The sequence below is a fragment of the Ambystoma mexicanum genome, chromosome 11 (assembly GCF_040938575.1).
Source record: "Ambystoma mexicanum isolate Mex_15411 chromosome 11, UKY_AmexF1_1, whole genome shotgun sequence".
Taxonomy (NCBI): Eukaryota; Metazoa; Chordata; class Amphibia; order Caudata; family Ambystomatidae; genus Ambystoma; species Ambystoma mexicanum.
The window spans coordinates 1,182,424,374-1,182,447,312 of NC_090934.1; positions in this window are offsets into that span (position 1 = coordinate 1,182,424,374).

Below are 22,939 nucleotides of genomic sequence, written 5' to 3' on the forward strand. Positions count from 1 at the left end.
TCCATGTTCCACAGTAGAGGCAAAGAAATTCCCTTCTTTGTCAATGCCAACATTGGTTTTTATCATTAATGAGAAGTTAGGGATCCACTCTCTATAGTACAAGGCCATGCCTATCAAGGTTCTGATCTCTTTATGTGTATTTGGGACAGACATGCTAGAGATACATTGAATCCATTCAGGTGTCAGTCTTCTCCCCTCCTTTGACAGGAGATAGCCTAAATAGGCAACATCCTGTCGACAATTCTGAAACATTTCCAATGAAGCCTTATGCCCATGTTCTGCTAGATGAATAAGCAGCAACACGGTGCCCTTCTTGCAAGCAACTTCTGAATCTGCAGCTAAAAGAAGATTGTCAACATACTGCAATAACGTACAAGTGGAGGGCAACTCAAGTGTATCAAGCTGTTCCTTCAAAGCTCTACTATAAATGCTTGGACTCTCAGTGTATCCTTGTGGCACACTAGTAAATGTAAACAAGCATCCCCCTAGGGTGAACAAGAACACATATTTACTGTCAACATGTACAGGAATACTAATGAAAGCATTCTTTAAATCCACAACACTAAAATGAGTAGCTGAAGCCGGAATCATTGTCAATATTGTAGTCACATCAGGCACAATCGGAAATTGTGGAGCAACAATTTTATTAATAGCGTGCAAATCAATAATAAAACGGAAAGGAATCGCATTATCCCCTTTCTTATACATCAGTAGAATTGGACTACTACACAAACTTCCTGCAATTTCCTCAATCACTCCTCGATGTACAAAATCAGAAACTATACTCTTCAAAGCTTGTTCACCGTCAACTGAAATCTTCTACTGTGGAATACGTGGTAGTTTAACACCTGGTTTCAACACAATTTTAACAGGCTCAATTTGCATAATACCAACGTCATTATGATCAACCGTCCATAAACATGCCGCAACCTTATCCAATTCATTGGGTAAAGGCCTATTTAAGAATTGTGAAACAGAAATTCGTTGAGGTGAAATCGTTAGATGCACTCCATCCGGAGAACAGTAAATTACAGCATTCAATTCTTTCAACAGATTCAACCCCAACAAATTTTCGCCACAATTCGTCGTCAAAAGAAATGGACATGAATCAGTTAATGGCCCCAGTGAAATTGGTACTGGCTGAGAGACCGGACTAACCACTGGCGTACCAGAGAACCCTACAGAAATGTTGTTCTGCCCTGACAGTACAATATCTGGAACCCGTAAATGATCAACGCACCACTTCTGTGCTCCTGTATCTATCAAAAATATATGCATCCTATTCCCCACCATCATCTCAATGTAGGGCCCTTTCTGATCGACGGGAATAGGTACTGGTTCCAGACTCTGCTTTGAGCTGTCCTAACCGAACAATACATCATCAAATGCAGGATCCTCAGAAAAATAAACAGTCAAAGGATTATCGAAAAAGTTCCCATTATTAACACTATGCTGCTGACTATCCTGTGAAAATGACTGTTGATTCTGAGCGAACTGACTTCTACCAGGACCCCCTATCCCAGGACGGCCTCTGGATTGTCTACCCATGGTACCATATGTGTTATTCGATCGCTGCTGAAGGATCGGGCATTGTGCTTGCCAATGACCTTCTTGTCTACAATAGGCACATTGGTGCATGTGTACAGGTCCCATCTGCGCATTACTCTGTGGGGGCAAACTGACCTCTTAACGGTGTATTCCCACCTCTGGTTCCTCTTACTATTTGCTGCAACAATGCTTTTGTTTTTAAGTCTCCCTTCTTCTTTTCTATACTCTCTCTTTCAGTATTGACTCTATTTTCATAATACTGAGCCATGTGCAATACTTCAGACTTTGATTTAGCTTGCCAGGCACTTTGAAAGTTATAATTTGTGATTGGATATCAGGCAACAATCCACGCACAAATTTGTCTACAAACAGCCTTTTTCCTAACTCAGTACTTAAGTCCTGACCGCTATAATTTGAAAGCACTTGCTCGAACCGATTAAATAATTCTGTAGCGCCTTCAGATTTCCCCTGGATGCAAGCTGTAAGCTTGTCCCAAACTATTCTTCTCTCTGGAACCAAAGACTTCATTTTAGTTACTATTCTGTCTGGCAGTGTCAAAATCACCTGTTGTGGTTTCTCACCAGCCTTCCTTTCTCCATCTATCCGTACCAAGTTAACCCATGTGTCAGCCAATCCTGCCTGATCATCTACAGTTCTAATCTGTTTCCATAAATCAGCAGGTAGGATCACAGGGAACATCAAATCTATATTACCCAGTGTGAAAACGGATGAATGCAAGGCAGATTCAGTTTCTTTATAAAATCCTGTTGGATTCTTTGTAATGTCTGGAATTGTTTGTCTAATGGTATTCACTTCCTGTCTAGAAAATGGGACATACACAAACTGTGAGACATAGTGTGCATCAATAGTAGTGGCTGGTGAACCTGCTGCGGCATCATCCGGAATTTCTAATTTGGGAAAAAATGTTGGAGGAACCTCCCTCATTGGCAATTGTAAAGTAGGCAATTCTGAACGCTTATTAAGCAACAAAGCTAAATCTAGTGACAAAGTAGTCAAAGCAGTATCGGGCGAAAATGCTCTCTTATAAATGACCATCAAATCTGCGTGACATCAAACCTTTCTCTTCATAAACCCATCCTGTAGATACTCTACCATCACCAGTAAACCTTTCCTTTGCATTGTCGGAGCATACCGACTAAACGTGTTATGCACTTCAATGGGAGAAATTGAAACATCCAAAATCCATCTAAGAGAGTCCCTTGTGCAAATGGCGCATTTCTTCACTTATTGGTTTCAATGAAGAAAGAAATTGTTTCTGCACATATGAGGCTTCCAATGTATTACCATCTAATTCATCATTCTGTAACCGATCTAGCTACCTTTTAAACTCAAAACCCTTCTCGACATGTTCATGTACTTTCTCCGCAGTGTCCCTTGAATGGGCAACGGCATTCGAATCCCTCAACCCCTGTGAGACATTCATGTCCGTCAAATCACTCCAATTTCAGCTAAGTGCATTCCGATCCCCTCTATCAAAATAGCCTGTTCGGGAATACTTTCTTGGACAGAAATCGCAAGTAAAACAACTGATTCTACACCCTCTTCTATATATTTCTTTGCCCATGCATACAATTCTCTTTTTCTATCTTTGGATACTGGACCACGAGTCACTGTTCTTGAATCAGCACTCGCCCCTTCAATCGCCACAAGTGGAGCAGAACCATTTGCAAAAGAAAGTTCAGACAAATCTTGTTCAATAGGCAATGCAGACACTACAGCTGGCGGTAAAGACGGAATTAAGGGAACAGCAACTGTCGGTAAGGGCAAGGATGCAGAAGGGGTAACAACAACAGGAAGAGGAGCAACAACTGGAGGAGGAGCAACAACGGGAGGAAGAGGAAACACAACTGGAGGAGGTGCAACAGCAGGAAGAGGTAAAACAACAGCGAGAGTCACATAAGTAGGTGGTGCAGTGGCAACAGTCCTACGCTCATTCAAAAGCGTATTGATTACTTCGTCTGAGGTATGAAAATCCTGAGAGAGATTTATATATTGTGTATTCCAATTTGAAAAGCCCTATCCATACTTCTAAAAGATTCTGACTGGTTCTGTTGATCATACAATAATGTTTTTTCAGTATTAGACAAATGTCGACGTGCATGTTTTTCTTTACTTTTACGTTGCTGCATAGCTCCCTTTCTCCAATCCTTAATTACATCAAATGCTGCAGGCCTAGCCTTTTTCTTCAACAATATAGACTCTAAGTACTATACAGGCAATTTCAAAACTACCATGAACTGGCCACTGAAATTCGGAAGCATGTCCAGTTTGTCTGTGCCAAATATTGTTAAATACAATTCTATCTAGGCCGTACTTACAGTACACATTACAAGCCGGCGAACCAACAGGTGGGCCCGGTCGGCCTTGTTCCAAAGATTGTCTGTCTTCACGGAATAAACCCCTGAAACAGGCAGACAATTTCCCAGGCATGTCAGAACATTGGTGTTACCTAGCATCGTTTGTACTTGCAAGTGCAAAATTGCAACCAATATCAGGATTCTTAGGAATCGGGACACAATTCACCTGATTTCAAAATACTAAGGTGGTCCAATCGGATTACAAAGGATCAACCTGGCTGGCGATTTCGGCAAAAACACCCGCCTCAATATTGGGACCCTCGTCAAGATGTCCTCTCGAACCGCTTGCTCATGGTTCAGGGATCAGATTGTGCAGTACTGTCGAGGTGTCACGTCTCATACAAAAAGGGGCCCCTTTCTCACGATCCGATCCCAGTCCGGTAGCCACGTCCTTGATTAGCGAGGTGACATCAATCTTGAGGGTGCCCATTCAGGTACCATCTGATAGATCATCAAGGAATATCGAGGTTTAGTACCACCAAAAATGTAATCTGCCAGTCACGAAGTCAAAGTTTTGAATATAACTTTATTCTGTACAGATACAAATATCAAAGCAGATAGCTATCTGGCTCCCAAGGGCCTTGCAATGTGTACAAGCAGACACAGTGAGGTGTGAGAGTACTGGTCATCACAAAGCATGCTGTATTTATACACAGTCCTGGTCATTGCCCAGCCCTTCGCCAAACTAACAAGATACAAATTTGGGTTCATGCCCAGTTCACATGACAAATATAACAATATTAGTTTACACTTTTGACATGTCCTATCCTTGGAGATTCAATGGCGATGTTTGTTCTCCAGCTCAAGTTAAGCCCAGTTTCAAGAAACAAATTCAACAGTTTATTGCAAAGGCACATGGTTTTAGCTTTTCTGCCATTCAGTTCTGATGTTTGTATATGGCTGAAGCTATTGATGCAGACAACACTTGAATCGAGGTTCACTGTGGCTCCAAGGTTCCTTAAAGATACAATACTGGCAAACTTTGTTGTATTCAGCTGTGTAGATCTTTCCTTGTTTCTTGAGCTTTATGATAAGTCCTGTTCCAAGAGATGCATAAAGGATTTCTTCCAAAACACATGGCTGTAGTTGCTTTGCTTTGTGTGTTGTTGTTTGAAAGATGATGAGTCTGTAGGCACAAATAACACTTTGAATGGGAGTTCATTTTGACTACAAGGTCTCTTTGCACAGGACAAACATGTCTGCTTTTGGCAATCCTAGTGTTGACATAGGCTCAAAGGTCATTCTGCTCAGTGGCAGATGGAAACATGTTTAATCATTTCTGAACAGGCAGCAGGAGTTGGGATCAAAATGGCGGTTGTTTTCAAGATGGCGGCAAAGTCAATTCTATCTAAATCGAGTTAATCATAGGTTTTAACACAAATGCGAATGTCTTAGGCCAATGTTCATAATCAGGCGGTATTTATGTGAATATGGTTTAACATAGGGGCTGATTGATGCTCAGTAATTAGTTGTACATTGATTGTAATTCATTTTTTGCCCAGTTTCATGTACTCTAGTGGAAGGGCTTGAGTGTTCATTTCAATTGTTTTTGTTGACCAGTTTAAGCAATTCTGGTGGGTTTCTCTTATGTTTTTGTGGCTTCTGACCCTATTTTTTCTGTGCTGGCTTGCATCTAGAGTGTGCAGTCCCTGGGGTGTAGTCCTTTGTTTGTGTCTGGCTTTTCCCCAGTCCCGCCCTACCCTATTGCAATTGGTTGGAATCGTCAGGTGTGTCTCTGCTTTGCTCTCTGCAGCCATTTCCACTTGCCTTCTGGACTACAATCTCAAAAGATCTGGTAGGGAGACGACTTGGGAAGCAGCTTTAGGGGCTGGTTGATGCTCGGTGAGTAGTTGTACATTGATTGTAATCCGTTTTTAGTCTGTTTCATATGCTCTAGTGGAAGGGCTTGAGTGTTTTTTTCAATCGTTTTTGTTGACCAGTTTGTGCTATTCTGGTGGGTTCAGCTTATTTTTTGTGGCTTCTGACCCTATTTTCAATGCTGGCCTGCATCTAGAGTGTGCAGTCCCTGGGGTGTTGTCCTTTGTTTGTGTCTGGCTTTCCCCAGTCCTGCCCTCCCTCTTGCAATTGGTTGGAATAGTCAGATGTATCTTTGCCTTGCTCCCTGCAGCCATTTCCACTTGCCTTCTGGACTGCATTATCGAAGGATCTGGTACGGAAACCACTTATGAAGAAGCTTTAGGTGCTGGTTGATGCCCAGTGAGTAGTTTTACATTGATTGTAATCCATTTTTGACCTGTTTCATGTACTCTAGTGGAGGAGTTTGAGCATTTTTTAAATCATTTTTGTTGACCAGTTTGTGCTTTTCTGGTGGGATTCTCTTATGTTTTTGTGGCTTCTGACCCTGGTTTTCTGTGCTGGTCTGCATTTAGAGTGTGCAGTCCCTGGGGTGTAGTCCTTTGTTTGTGTCTGGCTTTCCCCAGTCCTGCCCTCCCCTCTTGCAATTGGTTGGAATAGTCAGATGTGTCTTTGCCTTGCTCCCTGCAGCCATTTCCACTTGCCTTCTGGAGTGCATTATCAAAGGATCTAGTAGGGAACCCACTTATGAAGCAGCTTTAGGGGCTGGTTGAAGCTCAGCTAGTAGTTGTACATTGATTGTAATCCGGCCTGTTCCATCTGCTCCTGTGGAGAGTTTTGAGTGTTTTTTTCAATCGTGTTTGTGACCAGTGTGTGCTATTCTGGTGGTTTCTCTTGTGTTTCTGTGGTTTCTCACCCTTTTCTTTTTGAGCTGGCCTGAATCTAGAGTATGCAGTCCCTGTGTTGTAGTCCTTTGTTTGTCTTTGGCTTTCTCCCAGAGCCCGCCTCCCCCTTGCAATTGGTTAGAAAAGTCAGGTGTGTCTCTGCCTTGCTCTTGGCAGCCATTTCCACTTGCCTTCTGGACTGCAATCTCGAAGGATATGGTAGAAAAACCACTTGGGAAGCAGCTTTAGGGGCTGGTTGATGCTCGGTGAGTAGTTGTACATTGATTGTAATCCATTTTTGGCCTGTGTCTTGTACTCTAGTGGAAGGTTTTGAGGTTATTTTCAATCATTTTTGTTGACCAGTTTGTGCTATACTGGTGGGATTCTCTTATGTCTTTGTAACTTCTGACCCTGTTTCTCTGTGCGGGCCTGCATCTAGATTGTTCTCATGGGCACTAGCATAGGGACCCACACCCCACTAGCAAAAACATATGGGCTAAGTTTGAAACACAAATAGGGGCTAAATGGGTAAAGGCCTGGCAAGCAAAACATGCATTGAAGCAGCCTTAGAGGGTACATCATTCACATAAGCTTCTTCTGGCATAGCCTTTATTATCTAGTCACTTCCTGTACTTCCAACATGGATGCCTGAGTGACATCCAGGAACTGTGTGGAACTGGTAGCACACTCTAGTGTCTGGGTGTGGCTGCCTATATAAGCCATGCCCAAGAACTAGCCCGTGCTTCGTGTGCATTCTGTAGCCTTGAGCACACGTTCACCGCCGCCCGGACCTCTATTGGATCCTTGCCTGTTTCTGCTCCACTGCAGCCCGGATATCCAGTGGATCCTTACCTGTTTCCTCTACAGCGCAGCCCAGACATCCAGTGGATCCTTACCTGTACCGCTTCCTCGCAGCCCGGACATCCAGTGGAACTCTCACCTGTTTGTTCTTCGCGATCGAGGCAAGTTTCTTCTCAGCTCTTCACTCCAGCGCTCTGGACCCGATCTACAAAAGAAGAGAAAAGAAGTTAGAATTAGTAGGCGCGCGTATGCAATTAATGCCTCAGTCTCCCGCGTGACCACAATTTAACTTACCTCTGTATGCAAGCCTAGTGAAATACTCCCCTACGCGGCCGCATCCAGCTAGCAGCTCTGTTTCTGAGAACTGCAACGACAAAGAACTCTAATTAACACTCCGCGTATTCACAATCAACAACGTACCTTTTTCTTTGCAACACGCACGCATAGCCAGTGGAGTAACTGGCCCTCATTGAACTTACCCTTTGCTCGCTATTGAACTTACCTGCAGCTTCTGCTTTGTGGGAATCAAGCCTGTGAATAGAATTTATGAACAATTCCCAGTGCTGTACCTGGGCAAATACCACAGAGTGCGTGTTTCATCAAAAGGACATTATCTACCTGAACCTAGTGAAGCAACTAGTCCCAGACCCTCAGACTATTGCACCCCTGCAGTGCAGGATGAAGAGGGCACCACAGTAAACCAAAAGCTGAGCCACACCCAAAGCAAGGGAATACGGTGCATTAAGGACACCGGGAGGGCGGAGGGAGGGTTGGAATACCTCATTACAGAAAATCCTCTAAACACCCATTCTCTTGGCAGGTCAGCTTCCCAGCCCAGGGGTAACGAGAAGAAGAGACCAGAGGACTCCATTGCTCCCGCAGAGACCCAGGTGAGTGTGACAAGTTTGCTGTCCCTGGGATGTAGTCCTTTCTGTCTGGCTTTCCCCCAGTCCCGCCCTCCCCTCTTGCAATTGGTTGGAATAGTCAGGCGTGTATTTGCCTTGCTGCCTGCAGCCATTTCCACTTGCATTCTGGACTGCAATTTCGAAGGATCTGGTAGGAAAACCACTTGGGAAGCAGCTTTAGGGGCTGGTTGATGCTCAGTGAGTAGCTGTGCATTGATTGTAAACCCTTCTTGGCCTGTTTCAAGTACTCTAGTGGAGGGTTAGAAGTGTTTTTTCAATCATTTTTGTTCACCAGTTTGCGCTATTCTGGTGGGCTTCACATATGTTCTTGTGGTTTCTGACCCTGTTTTGTGTGCTAGTCTGCATCTAAAGTGTCCAGTCCTTGGGGTGTAGTCCTTTGTGTCTGTCTTTCCCCCAGTCCCAACCTCCCCTCTTGCAATTGGTTGGAATAGTCAGGTGTGTCTCTGCCTTGTGCCAGGCAGCCATTTACACTTGCCTTCTGGAATGCAATCTCGAAGAATCTGGTAGGGAAACCACTTGGGAAGCAGCTTTAGGGGCTGGTTGATGCTCATTGAGAAGCGCATTGATAGTTATCTGTTTTGGGCTGTTTCATGTACTCTAGTGGAGGGGTTTGAGTATTTTTTTAATCAGTTTTGTTGATCAATCTGTGCTATTCTGGTGGGTTTCTCTTATGTTTTTGTGGCTTCTGACCCTGTTTTTCTGTGCTGGCCTGCATCTAGCGTGTGCAGCCTCTGGGGTGTAGTCCTTTGCTTGTTTCTGACTTTCCCCCAATCCCACCCTCCCCTCTTGCAGTTGGTTGGAATAGTCGGGTGTGTCTCTGCCTTGCTCTTGGCAGCCATTTTACTTGACTTCTGGACTGCAATCTCGAATGATCTGGTAGGAAAACCACTTAGGAGTCAGCTTTAGGGGCTGGTTGATGCTCAGTGAGTAGTTGTACATTGATTGTAATCCATTTTTGGCCTGTTTCATGTACTGTAGTGGAGGGTTTTGAGTATATTTTAAATCATTTTTGTTGACCAGATTGTGCTATTCTGGTGGGCTTCTCTTATGTTTTTGTGGTTTCTGACCCTGTTTTTCTCTGCTGGCCTGCATCTTGAGTGTGCAGTCCCTGGGGTGTAGTCCTTTGTTTGTGTCTGGCTCTCCCCCAGTCCAACCCTCCCCTTTTGCAATGCTATGTTTTGTTATGTTACTTAGCATTTATATAGCGCCTTATGTATCATTGGTATGATCTCAAAGCGCCGGTAGGTTGCACGCCTTCGAGAACCGTAGTTCAAGTCTGTAGAGAGAGAAAGAGTCATAAGGTGCGTGTGTGCACCAGATATGTGTGCAGCCGGTGTGGTAGTTGTATGATAGCTGCTTCTTAGCGGTAGGTGTAGCAGTTCGGAGGTGAGGTATTTGTGGTCATTCTGGAGGGATGACGCCCAGACTGATTTGTGGCTGCGTTAGGCCGGAGGAGACGCTTAAGCTAGCGTGTGCTTAGCTGATGTTTAATTAGGATGATGAGGAGTATGTGGCGGGTGTTAGTATGAGAATAGCTATACCGAATGTGTCATAGTATCGCTGTGTTATAGTTGCGTGAGGGTGTATATGAGAGTGTAAGCATTGTAGTGTAATATGATGGTTATCAGTTCCATCCACTCGATCTGTTCCGTCCACTCCATCCATTCCGTCCACTTCATCCGTTCCGTCCACTCCATCTGTTCCATCTACTCCACCCATTCCATCCACACCATCTGTTCCAACCACTCCATCCGTTTCATCCACTCCATCTGTTCTGTCCACACCCTCCGTTCCATCCACTCCATCTCTTCCGTCATTCCATCTGTCCATTCCACTCCAGCTACTCCAACTGTTCCAACCAGTCTACTGTTCCATCCAATCCATCTGTTGGATCCATTCCATCTGTTCCGTCCATTCCGTCTGTTCCGTCCATTCCATCTGTTCCTTTCATTCCAACTGCTCCGTCCATTCCATCTGCTCCGTCAACTCCGTCTGTTCCGTCAACTCCGTCTGTTCCGTCCACTCCATCTGTTCTGTCCACTCCATCTGTTCCGTCCACTCCGTCTGTACTGTCCACTCCATCCGTTCCATACACTCCATCCGTTCCATAGACACCACCCGTTCCATACACTCCATCCGTTCCCTCCACTCCACCCATTCCATCCACTCCATCCATTCAATCCACTCCATCCGTTCCATTGTTCCATCCGTTCCATTCACTCTGCCTGCTCCATCCACTCTGCCTGTTCCATCCACTCTGCATGTTCAATCCACTCTGCCTGTTCCATCCACGCTGCCTGTTCCATTCAGTCTGCTTGTTCCATCCATTCCATCTGTTCCATCCACTCCATTTGTTTCATCCACTCCTTCAGTTCAGTCTACTGTGTCTGTTTCATCTGCTACATCTGTTCCATCCACTTGATTCAATCCAGCTGTTCCATTCTGTAAACTACTCATCCTTTCCATCTGTTTATTCTACTTCTTCGCCATATCCGTCCGATCGACTCTATCCGTTCCATAAACTTCATCCGTTCCATCAACTCCATCCACTTCTTCCATTCCCATCCCCTCCTTCTGTTCCCATCCACTCCTTCTGTTCCCATCCACTCCTTCCGTTCCCATCCGCTCCTTCCATTCCCATCCAATCCTTTTGTTCCATCCACTGCTTCCGTTCCATCCACCTCGTCCACTCCATCCACCTCATCCGTTCCATCTACTTCGTCCGTTCCGTCTGCTTCATTCATTCTATCCACTTTGTCTGATCATCCACTTCATCCAATCATCCACTTCATCTGTCCATCCGCTTCATTCGTTCCATCTAATCATCCGCTTCATCCAATCATCCGCTTCATCCAGTCATCCGCTTCATCCAGTTATCTGCCTCATCCAATCATCACTTCATCCAATCATCCGCTTCATCCAATTATCGGCTTCATCCAATCATCCGCTTCATCCAGTCATCTGCCTCATCCAATCATCACTTCATCCAATCATCCGCTTCATCCAATCATCGGCTTCATCCAATCATCGGCTTCATCCAATCATCCGCCTCATCCGTTCCATCCACTTCATCCGTTCCATCCACCTCATCGTTCCATCCACCACATTCCTTCCTGCCACCTCATCCCTTCAAGCCACCTCATCCGTTCCATCCACCTCATTCGTTCCATCCGTTCCGTCCGCTTCATTCGTTCTATCCACTTCATCTAATCATCCACTTCATCCAATCATCCACTTCATCAAATCATCCACTTCATCAAATCATACACTTCATCACATCCCTTCCATCCACCTCATCCGTTCCGGCCACCTCATACATTCCATCCACCTCATCCGTTCCATCCGCTTCATCCAAGCATCCACTTCATCCAATCATCCACTTCATCTCATGCGTTCCATCCACCTCATCCGTTCCATCCACCTCATCCGTTCCATCCACCTCGTCCGTTCCATCTGCTTCATTTGTTCTATCCACTTTGACCGATCATCCACTTCATCCAGTCATCCACTTCATCCAATCATCCACTTCATCCAATCATCCACTTCATCAATCATCCGTTTCGTCCACCTCATCTGTTCCGTCCACCTCATCCGTTCGATCCGTTCTGTCCGCTTCATTCGTTCAATCCACTTCATCTAATCATCCACTTCATCCAATCATCCACTTCATCCAATCATCCACTTCATCTCATCCATTCTATCCACTTCATCCGTTCCATTCACTTCATCCTTTCCGTCCACTTCATCTGCTCCATCCTCTTCATCCGTTCCATCCACTTCATCCGTTTTATCCATTTCATCTGTTCCATCCATTTGATTAATTTCATCCGTTTGATCCACTTCATCCATTTGATCCACTTCATCAGTTTCATCCATTTCATCTACTTCATCCGTTTCATCTACTTCATCCGTTTCATCCACTTCATCCGGTTCATCCATTTCATCCATTCTACTAGGTTTCTTCATTTTAATTACATCGGCCGATTTAGTTTACTGCTTCTTCGATCGGTCTCTACGCTGGATTGTTATTTTTGATTCAACAGCCTTGGATTCTGTTTATTGTGGTTGTTTGTTCTGTTTGTGCTAAGAGTTGATTTTAAGGGAAGAGCCACGTTTTCAATTATTTGCGGAAAGACATGAGATCTTCAGTGAGTTGGATGTGGGGAGGAAGTGAGTTCCACAGAGTGGGGGCCAAGGCTGAGAATGATGATCCACCTAACTTGACTGAGTTGGTGTTTGGTATCACTAGGAGGCGGGCAGAGCTTGATCTTAGAGTATGTGATGGATGGTAGGGTTTTAGCTTTTCCTGAAGGTATTGCGGTCCGGTTTTGTGCATTGCTCGGTGCGAGATGCATAAGGTTTTGAAGGTCACCCTTCGTCCAACCGGGAGCCAGTGGAGAGTTTTGAGTGCTGGGGAAGTGTGGTCTCTTGGGCCAAGTGCTAGTAGTAGTTTGGCTGCAGCATTTTGTGCTCTTTGTAGTTTAGTCATGTGGTATGTTTGGATTCCAAGGTAGAGTGAGTTAGCATAGTCCAGTCTTGACATTACAATTGATTGGACCGCAGCAGGTCTATTGGGAAAGGAGAGGTATGAAAAAATGCGCCTAAGAATTTTGAGGTGGTAGAGGCAGGACTTAGAGACGTTGTTGACTTGGTACAATAGGGTTAGGTCAGAGTCGAGCGTGCATCCAAGGTTTTTTACTGAGTTAGAGGTTGTCGGGGGATTGCCCATGGATGATGGCCAGGGTTGAGGGTGAGGGAGAATTCCGGTGTTGCCACACACCATGATTTCAGTTTCTGTGGGGTTTAAAAGGAGGTGGTTTGTAGTCATCCAGTGATCCTGGTCAAGTAGGCAGACAGCAACGTCGGGCTGGCAGTTGGGTTTTGAGTTAATGACTTTTAGGATTAGTTGGGTGTCGTCTGCGTAGTTGTAGCACAGGATATTGTGCGAGCAGATTAATCGGGGGAGGGTGGACATGTAGAGGTTGAACAGGAGGGCTGATAGGCACGCTCCTTGTGGAACTCCGGTATTGACTGGTCGGGCGGTGCAGACAAAGGAGGAGAGGAGGGTTATTTGTTTCCTATTGTTAAGGAGGGAACCTATCCACTTGAGAGTGTTTCCACAGATTCCTAGGGAGTGGAGGCGGTTGAGGGGGATCCAGTGGTTGATTGTGTCAAAGGCAGCGGATAGGTCAAAAAGGATTAGTGCAGCACTTTCACTATCTTCACTGCTTTCACTCTTCAACTTGATTCTCTCCTGTGTGACCCTCTCCCCTTCCGCCTCCTCACCTGTTATGTCGAAATCTAGTTCCTCTCCAAACCTCTTCTTCCAAAGTGCCTCCTTTTTTTGTTGGAGTGGTGGTAGGGTTTACCTCAAAAGGAAGCCACTCTGACCCTTGAATAAGCGATCTAGGAGGGCCCCTCTTCCAAAGCAAACTAGTCCAGGGGAAAAAGCCGGATGGCATAAAAAACCCCTGAGGCGGTGGCCCAGAGATCTTCCGCAGATGAAGGCAAAGGTGTGTTCCAGTGGGCGAGGAATGGATCCAGAGTGAGGTAAACCCAATGTCAGGCCGGAATGAGAACAGCAGGGCAGCAGGGGGGGTCCTGGGAAACTGTTCCAAGAAAAGAGAGGAAATCCTTGAATAAAGAGGAGAAGAGAACGAAGTACAGATGGGCAGTACCGGAGAGCACAGAAGAAAAGTGAGGGCTGGCAGGAAGAAAGGATAACGGGGAGTCAGACAAGGTAGCGAGACAAGGGAAACTGTAGCATGTCAACCCGAAAGCCTAACGCACGAAGGATGCAACGCGTAGGCTTCCGGGTTGCGACTAGGGATAACGGGCTTCCGACGTCACTGGCGTCGGAAGAACTAGACCGCATGCACACGGTGCGCCCGAGCGTGACAAGCACATCCCGCAGAGTCTGCAGTGTTTTGAAGGTCATCCCAGATTGAGGTCAGGGGGGTTTTGGTTCTGTGTCGGGGTCTGCACCCTGATTGAGCTGGGTCTAGGAGATTGTTGGCTTCGACAAAGGCGTTTAGTTGGGTGTAAGCGGTTTGATCGAGCAAGATTTAGCAAGGAAACTGGTGTTTGAGATGGGGCGGTAGTTTTTGGGGTCGAGAGGGTCGAGGCACGTTTTTTTAGGAGGTTTTAGGTTTGACATGAGCAGTTTTGAATGTGTCTGGAAAAATTCCAGAGGAGAGGGACTTGTTTATGATGGTTCTCGCGTATTCTCCTGCGAAGGTGGATGCGAATATTTCTTTGAGCATTGAGGCTGGGCAGTGGTCTAGTGGGGAGCCGGATGGTTTCAGGGCAGAGAGAAGTTTGATGAATTGGTCAGTTGATATCGGTGTGAACGAGTCGAAAATCGGATAGGTTGTAGTTGCGGGTGGAGGGTTGACAGGTGGGGAGGGTGAATTGTGCGGAGGGTGCAGGAGGGCAAGTTTGTTTATTAGGCCGTTTGTTCTTTTGAGAGCAGTGGTGTAGAAGTGGAGAGAGAGTCGCAGAGTGATTGCGAGGGGGTTGATTGGGTGCTGGTACATGCTGGTTTGGTGAATTCAGAGATGATTTTGTGGAGTTCTTTACTGGAGTTTTTACAGTTGAGGATTCGAGAGTTGTAATTGGCTTTTTTTGCTTTCCGGATTTCGGCTTTGTAGTGGCAGTGGTGCTGGGCTAAGGTGGATCTGTTCAGGGTGGTTTTATCTTTCCGCCATTTGCGTTTGAGTGATTTATATATTTGTTTGGCAGTCTTCAGTTCTCGTGTAAACCATCTTCGAAACGGGCCACGGCGAGCGGATGATTGGCAAGTGGGCGTGAGCGGGATTAGTGAGGTGCTGAGCCAAGTGTCAAAGCCGTCGGGGGGTTAAGTTTACATTGCGTGCAGAGGTAGGGGGGGGACTGGAGGAGCACATCAGCAAGGTCGGGAAGAATTTTTAGTTTCTTCCAGCATTTGGAGGTTCGGGTATGGGGAGGGGAGCGGGTGGGCGAACGCTGAAAGGGACAATGAAGTGATCGGACCAGAAGACAAGGGTGGGGGGTTAAGATGTATCTGGTCGTGGGAGCTGAAGATGGCATCAAGGGTGTGACCTCTGCAATGAGTTGGCCCATTTATGTGGGTATGGAGGTTAATCGCATCTAGGCAGTCGAACAGACGGTGGGTCATTGGGTTAGTCGGGATGTCGAGCAAGATATTGAGATCTCCTAGAAGAGTGAGGGTGGGATGGTTTAATTGGATGTTGGCTATCAAATCGCAGAGGTTGCTTGAGAATTGTCTGTTTTAGCCAGGAGGTCTGTAGATGATTAGGAAGCTGTGGGAGAAAGTTGGGGGGAATGCTAGTTTGACTAGAAGCGATTCGCAGGAAGGCATGGTTGGCTGGCTGTCGGAGATTGAGGCGGAGAAGTGTGACTTGAAGGTGAATGCTACTCATCCTCCTCTAGAGGGTCGGTTAAGTGGGATGAGGGAGTAGTCTGGGGGGGAAGCCTCATTGGCGATAGGGGCAAAGTCGTCGAAGAACCAGGTTTCTGTGGTAAAGACTAGGGGCCTCATTAGGACCCAGGTGGTAAGGGGTTTACGGCGGCGTAAACAGCGCCGACCCTTACCGCCTGATTCCGAGGTCCCTTAGCGCCATGGAGGATTTAACACCTGCTTTTAGCAGGTGTTAAAATCCATGGCGCTAAGGGACCTTGTTGTTAATTACGCCACCGTAATTTACGGTGGCGTAATTAACGCCTTCCCCACTCCCATTATGCCCTATGGGGCAAAAATGGGAATGGGGAAGGGTAAATGGGTTAATGGGGACTTACCGCCCCGCCAACCTCGGAATAGGGCGGTAAGTCCGCCAACCACCATGGCGTAAACGTAGTTTATGCCATGGTGGTAAAGGTACGACCCAGGCGGTAACTTACCGCCTGGGTCGTAATGAGGCCCTAGGTCTTGTTTGTCTGAGGTGAGGAGTTCAAAGATGCTGTGTTTGTTTCTTGCTACAGATCGGGCATTAAAAAGGATGCATCTTACTTCAGAACAGGAGGATGATGTGGGGGTTGTATCGGTGGAGGTTGGGAGGGATGGGGGAGTGGGCCGAAGGGCTGGTGGAGGGTGGGTAGAGGGGGGTTAGGGCTGGGAGTGGAGACTGGGGGGTCAGAGAGGGGATGGTCAGTGGTCGATGGGACGAGTAGGCGGGCGGCCAAAGAGGTGGTTGTGGGGGTTTTGGGTTGGACGGGTGTGTGAGGTTGATTGGAATTGGGTCAGGTGATTCGAAAATTGGGTGTTGGGTGTTGGGAGTTCCAGTTGTGCTTGGTGATAAGTCAAGGGAGAGGGGTTTGAGGTAGGGTGAGGAAGGGGGAGGGTGGTGGTGATCGAGAATGGGGGATTGAGGTGTTGGGTCGAGACAGGAGTGGCGAGGAGTAATGAGAAATTGAGGGAGACCAGGTGTGTTTCCTTTTCAGGGTTTTTGTTGCAGTTGGAGTGTGAGAGAGGGTCGGTGGGTCGGACGGTGAAAGGGATGTGGCTACTGTTCTTGCCAGGGTGAGATGTGCAGTTTTTAGAGAGGGGAAGGAGTGGGGTCCGGGGAGGATGTTTAGGGGAGTTGATGAGAGGAAGCGGGAGGGGGTGGTGGCTTGGCTGGGTGTGCCTTGGAGGCAGGACGAGCTGTTTGTTGCAGGGTCTGGGGGCGGGGGCATGGTGTTTGAAGGGATTGGAGGAGCAGGGGTTTTATGATGGTCGGCTCGCCATCAGGCTCCTCTGGCTTGGTCTTTGGATAGGGGTTGGGTTGGGGGGCGCGGTGGACAGCGAGAGGGCTGAGAATGTGGTGGCAGTTTGGCTGGTTTGGGATAGCTTGGTTCTTCTGTCTTGGGAGTTCGGTTGGGAGTGGGCTGGGGATGTGGTGGAGGGCGGGATGGTTTGGGGAAGGGAAGTGGGGCAGGGGAAGGGAGGCGGCCGTGAGTGTGTCTCTTTCGGCGGACCATGGTGGGTCGGGTGGACTCATGGTATGGCGAGGATAGCACTTTCTATGGTAGGCGTTGGATGCTTTTGTTCACAGTTTCAAGTTGAACTATACCACAGGATGGTATTATTCACACTTTCTAAGTTCAACTATATCATGGATGATGTTATTATTCACACCTTCTAACTTCAGTTATGTCACAGTTAGGGACACATTCTAACTTAAACTATACCATCGGATGATATTATTCACACTTTCTTAGTTCAGTTATACAAGTTAGGGACAAATTCTAAGGTCAACTATACCACAGGGTGATTATTCACACTTTCTAAGTTCATCTATACCATAGGATGATATTATTCACATCACCTTCTAAGTTCAGTTATACCACCGTTAGGGACACATTCTAAGTTCAACTATACCACAGGATGATAATATTCACACTTTCTAAGTTTGCTTATGTTAGAGTTGGGGACAACTTTCTAAGTTTAAGTGTGCTACAGGATGGTATTGTTCACAACTTCAAAGATCGATTATACCATAGATAGGGTGAGATTATTCACATTTTCCAAGTTCAACAGTACCATATGATGATCCTATCACACTTTCTGGGTTCATTTACACCACAGTTAGGGGCACCTTCTAGGTTCAGCAGGACCACAGGAAGATATTGTTTACACAGTTATATTCAACACTGTTATATTCAACTAAACCACAATTATGCTATTAGGCACACTTTCTACATGCAACACTTTCTATATTCAACTAAGGCACTGTTATGGTATTAGGCACACCCTCTAAATTCAACACTTTCTATTCAACTAAACCACAGTATTGCTATTAGGCACATTTTCTATATTCAACACTTTCTATATTCAACTGGACCACAGGTTAGCTATCTGGTGCACTTTCTATTCAATTAAACCACAGTATTGCTTTTAGGCACACTTTCTATTCAACTAAACCAGTGTATTGCTATTAGGCACACTTTCTATATTCAACACTTTCTATTAAACTAAACCACAATCTTGCTATTAGGCACTCTTTCGATATTCAACAAGACCACAGTTTTGCTATCAGGCACACTTTCTATTCAACTAAACCACAGTATTGCTATTAGGCACACTTTCTATTCAACTAAACCACAGTATTGCTACTAGGCAATCTTTCTATATTCAACACTTTCTATTCAACTAAACCACAGTCTTGCTACTAGGCACACTTTCTATATTCAACCCTCTCTGTTCAATTAAACCACAGTTTTGCTATTAGGCACACTTTCTATATTCAACAGTTTCTATTCAACTAAACCACAGTATTGCCATTAGGCACACTTTCTGTATTCAACACGTTCTATTCAACTTAACCACAGTCTTGCTACTAGGCACACCTATATTCAACACTTTCTGTTCAGTTAAACCACAGTTTTGCTATTAGGCATACTTTCTGTATTCGACACTTTCTATTAAACTAAACCACAGTATTCCTATTAGGCACACTTTCTATATTCAACACTTTCTATATTCACCTAGACCACAGTTCTGTTATCAGGCACACTTTCTATTCAAATAAACCACGGTATTGCTATTAGGCACACTTTCTATTCCCCTCCCTGCCTCGTCGCGCCTTGAAACACTTGTGTATAGGCGCGTTACAAATGCCATATCATATCATATCATATTGTTATTAGGAACACTTTCTATATTCAACACTTTCTATATTCAACTAGACTACAGTATTGCTATTAGGCAGACTTTCTATTCAACTAAACCACAGTATTGCTATTAGGCACACTTTCTTTATTCAACACTTTCTATTCAACTAAACCACAGTCTTGCTACTAGGCACACTTTCTATATTCAACACTTTCTGTTCAATTAAACCACAGTTTTGCTAATAGGCACACTTTCTATATTCAACACGTTCTATTCAACTAAACCACAGTCTTGCTACTAGGCACACTTTCTATATTCAACAAGACCACAGTTTTGCTATCATGCACACTTTCTATTCAACTAAACCACAGTATTGCTATTAGGCACACTTTCTATTCAGCTAAACCACAGGATTGCTATTAGGCACACACTCTATTCAACTAAACCACAGTATTGCTACTAGGCAATCTTTCTATATTCAACACTTTCTATTCAACTGGACCACAGGTTAGCTATCTGGTGCACTTTCTATTCAATTAAACCACAGTATTGCTTTTAGGCACACTTTCTATTCAACTAAACCACAGTATTGCTATTAGGCACACTTTCTATATTCAACACTTTCTATTAAACTAAACCACAGTCTTGCTATTAGGCACTCTTTCGATATTCAACAAGACCACAGTTTTGCTATCAGGCACACTTTCTATTCAACTAAACCACAGTATTGCTAATAGGCACACTTTCTATTCAACTAAACCACAGTATTGCTACTAGGCAATCTTTCTATATTCAACACTTTCTATTCAACTAAACCACAGTCTTGCTACTCGGAACACTTTCTATATTCAACCCTCTCTGTTCAATTAAACCACAGTTTTGCTATTAGGCACACTTTCTATATTCAACAGTTTCTATTCAACTAAACCACAGTATTGCCATTAGGCACACTTTCTGTATTCAACACGTTCTATTCAACTTAACCACAGTCTTGCTACTAGGCACACCTTCTATATTCAACACTTTCTGTTCAGTTAAACCACAGTTTTGCTATTAGGCATACTTTCTGTATTCGACACTTTCTATTCAACTAAACCACAGTATTCCTATTAGGCACACTTTCTATATTCAACACTTTCTATATTCACCTAGACCATAGGTCTGTTATCAGGCACACTTTCTATTCAACTAAACCACAGTATTGCTATTAGGCACACTTTCTATTCCCCTCCCTGCCTCGTCGCGCCTTGAAACACTTGTGTATAGGCGCGTTACAAATGCCATATCATATCATATCATATTGTTATTAGGAACACTTTCTATATTCAACACTTTCTATATTCAACTAGACTACAATATTGCTATTAGGCAGACTTTCTATTCAACTAAACCACAGTATTGCTATTAGGCACACTTTCTTTATTCAACACTTTCTATTCAACTAAACCACAGTCTTGCTACTAGGCACACTTTCTATATTCAACACTTTCTGTTCAATTAAACCACAGTTTTGCTAATAGGCACACTTTCTATATTCAACACGTTCTATTCAACTAAACCACAGTCTTGCTACTAGGCACACTTTCTATATTCAACAAGACCACAGTTTTGCTATCATGCACACTTTCTATTCAACTAAACCACAGTATTGCTATTAGGCACACTTTCTATTCAGCTAAACCACAGGATTGCTATTAGGCACACACTCTATTCAACTAAACCACAGTATTGCTACTAGGCAATCTTTCTATATTCAACACTTTCTATTCAACTGGACCACAGGTTAGCTATCTGGTGCACTTTCTATTCAATTAAACCACAGTATTGCTTTTAGGCACACTTTCTATTCAACTAAACCACAGTATTGCTATTAGGCACACTTTCTATATTCAACACTTTCTATTAAACTAAACCACAGTCTTGCTATTAGGCACTCTTTCGATATTCAACAAGACCACAGTTTTGCTATCAGGCACACTTTCTATTCAACTAAACCACAGTATTGCTAATAGGCACACTTTCTATTCAACTAAACCACAGTATTGCTACTAGGCAATCTTTCTATATTCAACACTTTCTATTCAACTAAACCACAGTCTTGCTACTCGGCACACTTTCTATATTCAACCCTCTCTGTTCAATTAAACCACAGTTTTGCTATTAGGCACACTTTCTATATTCAACAGTTTCTATTCAACTAAACCACAGTATTGCCATTAGGCACACTTTCTGTATTCAACACGTTCTATTCAACTTAACCACAGTCTTGCTACTAGGCACACCTTCTATATTCAACACTTTCTGTTCAGTTAAACCACAGTTTTGCTATTAGGCATACTTTCTGTATTCGACACTTTCTATTCAACTAAACCACAGTATTCCTATTAGGCACACTTTCTATATTCAACACTTTCTATATTCACCTAGACCATAGGTCTGTTATCAGGCACACTTTCTATTCAACTAAACCACAGTATTGCTATTAGGCACACTTTCTATTCCCCTCCCTGCCTCGTCGCGCCTTGAAACACTTGTGTATAGGCGCGTTACAAATGCCATATCATATCATATCATATTGTTATTAGGAACACTTTCTATATTCAACACTTTCTATATTCAACTAGACTACAATATTGCTATTAGGCAGACTTTCTATTCAACTAAACCACAGTATTGCTATTAGGCACACTTTCTTTATTCAACACTTTCTATTCAACTAAACCACAGTCTTGCTACTAGGCACACTTTCTATATTCAACACTTTCTGTTCAATTAAACCACGGTTTTGCTAATAGGCATACTTTCTATATTCAACACTTTCTATTCAACTAAACCACAGTCTTGCTACTAGGCACGCTTTCTATATTCAACAAGACCACAGTTTTGCTATCATGCACACTTTCTATTCAACTAAACCACAGTATTGCTATTAGGCACACTTTCTATTCAGCTAAACCACAGGATTGCTATTAGGCACACACTCTATTCAACTAAACCACGGTATTGCTACTAGGCAATCTTTCTATATTCAACAGTTTCTATTCAACTAAACCACAGTTTTGCTATTAGGCACACTTTCTATATTCAACAGTTTCTATTCAACTAAACCATAGTATTGCTATTAGGCACACTTTCTGTATTCAACACGTTCTATTCAACTAAACCACAGTCTTGCTACTAGGCACACCTTCTATATTCAACACTTTCTGTTAATTAAACCACAGTTTTGCTATTAGGCACACTTTCTGTATTCAACACGTTCTATTCAACTAAACCACAGTCTTGCTACTAGGCACACCTTCTATATTCAACACTTTCTGTTCATTAAACTACAGTTTTGCTATTAGGCACACTTTCTATATTCAACACTTTCTATTCAACTAAACCACAGTATTGCTATTAGGCACACTTTCTATATTCAACACTTTCTATATTCAACTAGACCACAGTTTTGTTATCAGGCACACTTTCTATTCAACTAAACCACAGTATTGCTATTAGGCACACTTTCTATTCAGCTAAACCACAGTTCTGCTACTAGGCACACTTTCTATTCAACTAAACCACAGTATTGCTATTAGGCACACTTTCTATACTCATTACTTTCTATGTTCGACTAGACCACAGGTTTGCTATCAGGGGCCCTTTCTATTCAACTAAACCACAGTATTGCTATTAGGCACACTTTCTATACTCAACACTTTCTATTCAACTAAACCACAGTCTTGCTACTAGGCACACTTTCTATATTCAACACTTTCTGTTCAATTAAACCACAGTTTTGCTATTAGGCACACTTTCTATATTCAACACTTTCTATTCAACTAAACCACATTATTGCTATTAGGCACACTTTCTATTCAGCTAAACCACAGTATTGCTATTAGGCACACTTTCTATTCTACTAGACCACAGTATTGCTACTAGGCAATCTTTCTATATTCAACACTTTCTGTTCAACTAAACCACAGTCTTGCCACTAGGCACACTTTCTAT